The sequence below is a fragment of the Ailuropoda melanoleuca genome, chromosome 1 (genome assembly GCF_002007445.2).
Source record: "Ailuropoda melanoleuca isolate Jingjing chromosome 1, ASM200744v2, whole genome shotgun sequence".
NCBI lineage: Eukaryota > Metazoa > Chordata > Mammalia > Carnivora > Ursidae > Ailuropoda > Ailuropoda melanoleuca.
Window position 1 is genome coordinate 104227842 of NC_048218.1, and position 5824 is coordinate 104233665.

Sequence of the window (5824 nt, forward strand, 5' to 3'; positions counted from 1 at the left end):
AAGTTGGGTTTTGGATTTAGAAATTCTGTAGGCTAAAAACAGTGATATAGTCTTTCCAAGAATGCAAGACAAGCAAAGAGAAAAACCTGTTGGCAAAGTGACCTGGCGGGTCATGCAGGACCAGTTGTATGGCTTGCCAATGAAAAGCATGGAAGACAGCAGTATGATGACAAGAGAAAGCTGAATGAGAAAGCTCAGCTCCCGGTCATCGGAGTTCACAAGCGGAGTATGCCTGTATATCACGTACACAATTCTGACTGCCAAGACCACAAGCACCCCAAAGATAGAGAGGAGGACAAGCATGAATCCCAGGGCCTCGTCCTAAGCAAGGAATTCCACCTCTTTCAGCACACACTCGCTTTTTTGTGCATTTGACCAATAGTCTTTACCACATTGTTCACACTCCCTTTGACCTAATGAACAAAGATCAGAGGATTGACTGCAAGAAAATCAATTGTCCCCTTCAGCTGCAAATAGCTCAGGGCAGCCAAAGACTTAGTGCAGGATTCATTGAGATTCCTTTTACAGAATACACAATATAAAAAAAAAAAAAGAAAGAAAGAAAGAAAGAAAGAAAGAAAGAAAGAAAGAAAGAAAGAAAGAAAGAAAAAAAAAGGAAAGAAAAAGCAATACAATGGTCTTAGACTGCACAACTAATATTACAGATTGAGAATTATCTTCAGTTTTGGGAAATCAGGCTGCCTCCTTGGTTTCCACCTTTCCCGTATGGGCCTTTTCCAGTAAGATGCCTCTTTCTCTTCAAAGTATCCAATTGAGAAGGGAGGTATGTATCCTCATAAACCGAAGAACAATCCATAAATTGTTCAACTGCATGAGAAAATTAAAGCTACTAAGGTGAAACAATCAAGACGATTGTGATAAGGTTGATTAAAATACAAGTTTTTTAAAAAGATTTTTGTTTATTTATTTGAGAGCAAGAGAAAGAGCACCTGAGAGAGAGATCCAAGCAGGGGGTAGGGGTAGAGGGAGAAGCAGACTCCCTGCTGAGCAGGAAGCCTGATGCAGGGACTCCATCCCAGGACCCTGGGATCATTACCTAAGCTGAAGGCAGACACTTAACTGACTAAGCCAACCAGGTGCCCAAGATACAAATGTTTTCAACCTTCCATTCAACATTACTATCACCTACTGAGAAGAATTTTGTCTTTTCTCCCTCCGCTTTCTCCTCTCTATCCTCCAGATGCAGATTCCAGAGAATAGGCAGAGAAGGACTGAGAATAAGAAGGGAAACAAAAAGAGCAACCATGTTGACTAAAGTTGAGAAAAAGTTGGGAGCCTTCAGCTGGGCAGAATCTTCAAGGGAGACTATTACAACATATGAAGAAGCTATTTGAGGTGAATTCATAGTAAATTATCAAATAGATCTCTTTAATGTTCTCTGAAAGTTGCAGGTAAAGATTGGAATTCCCTTTCAATCCCTTTGGACTGCTGAATTGGACTTCTCTTGATGTAACTCAGTGCAGAGACTGGGTCACATGGGACTCAGGGAGGTGTTCAGGTTACCTATTTTCCATTTGGAGAAAATTTTACATTTTTAAAAATTCTCCTTGAAATAAAATGTTATTGAGGGCCTTTTGGAAAAGGACAAGGACAACATGTATTATCTTTAAAGATAGAGATAAGCAGAGATAAAGCACACCTGATCCAACATGCTTCATTAAGGCTCAGCAAACCAACCCCCAATCAAATCCCGGTCATGAAGAGCAGCAATGCAGCAGGTTGTGGAGAGAAATTCATAGAGCAGTTGCTACGGAATTCATCTGTAAAATTCACCCCGCAAACCTGAAGTAATTATGGCCTTAAGTCCATTGTCTTTAGGGATAGAATTCTCAATCTTGTAATTCCAAATGAGAGATAATACAGTGGAATATAGAACTGTAATTCACTTATTTTTCCAATTATTCACTATTTTTACATAACTAATGTTTAATACGTTTTAGAAATTGAAATGATTTTAAGTACTTTTTATGAATCCATTTATTCACGTTTCACATTTCATTTTAAAAACATTTTTTTCTCTTAAAGTCACAGGTGCAAATCCTTTTCCCAACTGTAGCAGCTTTAGAACTGAAACCCAACATTATGGTTTTTTTTCACACTGCACAGAATATTCAACAGTTTGAAGGATTATAATGATTTTTGTTATAAATTGTTCGCACCTATTTATAAAGATGGCTCACAAAGCCCTCTTCACCAGAGCATGCTTAATCTAATCGNAAACCTGAAGTAATTATGGCCTTAAGTCCATTGTCTTTAGGGATAGAATTCTCAATCTTGTAATTCCAAATGAGAGAGAATACAGTGGAATATAGAACTGTAACTCACTTATTTTTCCAATTATTCACTATTTTTACATAACTAATGTTTAATACGTTTTAGAAATTGAAATGATTTTAAGTACTTTTTATGAATCCATTTATTCACGTTTCACATTTCATTTTAAAAACATTTTTTTCTCTTAAAGTCACAGGTGCAAATCCTTTTCCCAACTGTAGCAGCTTTAGAACTGAAACCCAACATTATGGTTTTTTTTCACACTGCACAGAATATTCAACAGTTTGAAGGATTATAATGATTTTTGTTATAAATTGTTCGCACCTATTTATAAAGATGCCTCACAAAGCCCTCTTCACCAGAGCATGCTTAATCTAATCGCATTTCAACATCATTGGAAAATATGACCATCTCTACCTGGTTCCTGTGACACGTGTCCATCAGCACATGGATGCAGTCAAAGCAACATATTGGCTCCCCCTGACGAGTCCCCTTCCAGGTCCCAGGATGACATAGGTCATTACACACCAAATGAGGAAGCTAGCAAAGATGAATACAATGCACGTAACAAAGACTTTCGTCTCTGAAAACAAAAACAAAAAACAAAAAACTGAGAGAGTTCACATCTGGATTTCTATGGGTTTTGTGATATCTTGGGAAACCCAGGATATCTGGACAAGGATAACAGACAAAGAGAATGAATGACACCTGGAGAGCCTACAGAGGAATTTTACCAAAAGTCAGTCTCGTGGTTGATTCTAGAATTCAGAGCTCATCTTCAAGCTAGGTCTTTCCAGTTTTGGGGCCTCAGACCAGCCTCTATGCCCATGATACTCTGGGGAAAGGACAATTTGATAAATCTGTTCCTGCTTGTGGGGGGGCCAGTGACCCCAAGAATTGTCTGGAGAGCCTGAAAAACATTTCTTCTCACAAGGTCATCCCAACATAGTCTGAAAGTCAAAGATGTGTCATAAAGGGTCAATAGAAAAGAAAAATAAAAGATCTTTTCCATGGGAAAAATTGGCAGGACAAAAGGGAAATGTGGACAAGGCGTAACACTGGAATATTTTCTCACAAAAAGGTTTTGAGAGCTCAATGGTAAATACAGGTCTCCCTTTACATTCTACATGGATGCGTACTTTGAAACCCAGTACAAATGCAATTTTTTTTAAAAGATTTTATTTTATTTATTTGACAGAGAGAGACAGCCAGCGAGAGAGGGAACACAAGCAGGGGGATAGGAGAGGAAGAAGCAGGCTCCCAGCATATGAGCCTGATGTGGGGCTCAATCCCAGGACCCCGGGATCACGCTATGAGCCGAAGGCAGACGCTTAACAACTGAGCCACCCAGGCACCCCCAAATGCAATGTTTCTAAATCAGTTTATATTTTAATGGAAATGAAGAGCTTCCTATTTAAAAAGGAGATAAAATGTAGTTTCCATGAAAGAAATTTTTATTTTGGAAAGTGAATAATCACATTTATATTTATTTTGGAAATCAGAATTTTCCTATATTGAATTTTATAGGTTAAATCTGAATTAGATAACAATGAAAAATATTAGAAATCTCTGAGATCGGTTATGGCATGTAACATTACTGAAGTGTGTATTGCTGTACACAATAGATAGACTTTATAAAGGTGTGTACGTGACCACAGAATGAACTGGATTTCCTCTCTCCTGACCCAGTCTTCTGAAAAGAGCTCCCCATATGTCTTTCTTTGAAAATCATCATAACAATGAGCTGAGGCCTCTTCGTTCCACTTCCCAGTATCTCTTCTCTTCTCAACCCCAGTAATCTAGCTTCTAACCTACTCACCTCACTAAAATGTTTCCTGCGGTGTCTGCTATCTTTTCCTCTAGCTACATTCTCTTTTGTATCTGTTCAATATTTGGCACTCTTGATCAACCCTTCCTTGAAATGCAGGCTCCCTTGTCTTCTGCTGGGCCTTTTATTTATTTTATTGGTTCTACGTCCTCCACCTTCCTCACCACTGTGGGCATTTTCTTAGGTTTGGCCTTAATCCTCTGCTTTTATCTCTTGATATAAAGCAGATCATTCACTCTTTGTCTTCAACCAGCAGCTCTATTTAAGAACTCCCAAATCTTGATCTCTACCAACTTGTCCCACCTGAACTCTAATTCCATTCTAAACTTCCAGTATGTCCCTACTTTGAATTTCCACCATCATCTCAAATTCAGCATGTCCAAAGCTATCCCCATTTACTATTCCTTCTCCCAAATTCCCCATTTCTGTCACTGACCCCACCATTCTCATCCATAACCTCCAACCTTATCTTGCATTATTTGCCTATATATACCCTCTCCTTCACTCAGGGCCATCTGCTCATGAACCTCCAGACTCAGTTTACCATCACGAGTTAAATCACGTCTTATACTCTCCACTAATTATTTCTACTCTTGTCCCCCACCCCAGCTCCCTCCTTCAGTTTATTTGCAGCATGGCAGACAAATGATCCTTTATAGATTTTATTTATTTATTTATTTATAGAGAAAGAGATAGCATGAGCAGGGGGAGGGACAGAGGGAGAGAAAGAATCTCAAGCAGACTCCAAGCTGAGCACAGAGCTCAGTGCAGGACTCAATTTCACCACCTTGAGATCATGACCTGAGCCAAAATCAAGAGCCGGTCACTTAACTGACTGAGCCACGCAGCGGCCCCAAGAGATGATCCTTTAAACTCTAAATCAGACCATTATTCTTCTCTCTCAAGACCCTTCCATGGCTCCCCTTTTCACTCAGTGTAATAGCCAAAGTCCTGAAATAATCAATAAGGCCCTATGTGATCTACCCTGTCTCACCTCTCTTCCCTCCTCTCCCACTACTCTCCCTTACCCTCGCTCTGTCTAGCCACACTGACCTCTTTGCTGTTCCTCCGAAATGCCAAGCACGCCCCTGCCTCAGGGCTTAGAAACCGCCATTCCCTCTGCCTGGAATGCTCCGCCCCCAGATGATGCATGGATTCACTTCCCTTTCTGTTCAAACTTCACATCAGTGAGGCCTTCCCTGACCACAATTTGTGAAATCACAACACTCCCCCATCACTCCCGTTCTCAGGCCCTTCTCCTTTCTTCCCTCCAGCACTATCACCCTTTAAGATAACATATAATTTATCTATTTGTCTTGTTTATTGCCTGTTTCTTCCCACTGAAATGTTAGCTCCATTAGTCAGGGATTTGTTCTGTTTTATACAGTGAATATCCCCAGTTCCTAGGAGAGCATCTAGCATCTGTACTATTGTGCTCAATAAATATTGGCTCAATTAATTAATTAATTACATTGTAAGTGCTATGAAGGCAGTGTTTTGGGAGATGTGTGTGTGTTTTACTTCTTTCTCTTTATTTTGTAGTTTGTGAAAAGCAGGTTGGTTCCAAAGAATCCTCCCAAGCTGGTTAATTTTGGAAGGAGGAGAATATCATTATGAACTTATGGATTTAAAAATGTGTTTTCTGGGGCGCCANGGTGGCACAGCGGTTAAGCATCTGCCTTCGGCTCAGGGCGTGATCCC

General features: G+C 39.8%; 1 pseudogene; it reads right to left on the reverse strand.

The window, feature by feature from the left end:
• Nucleotides 1-5824, reverse strand: part of LOC109490630 — a 30620-nt pseudogene that overhangs the window by 827 nt on the left and 23969 nt on the right.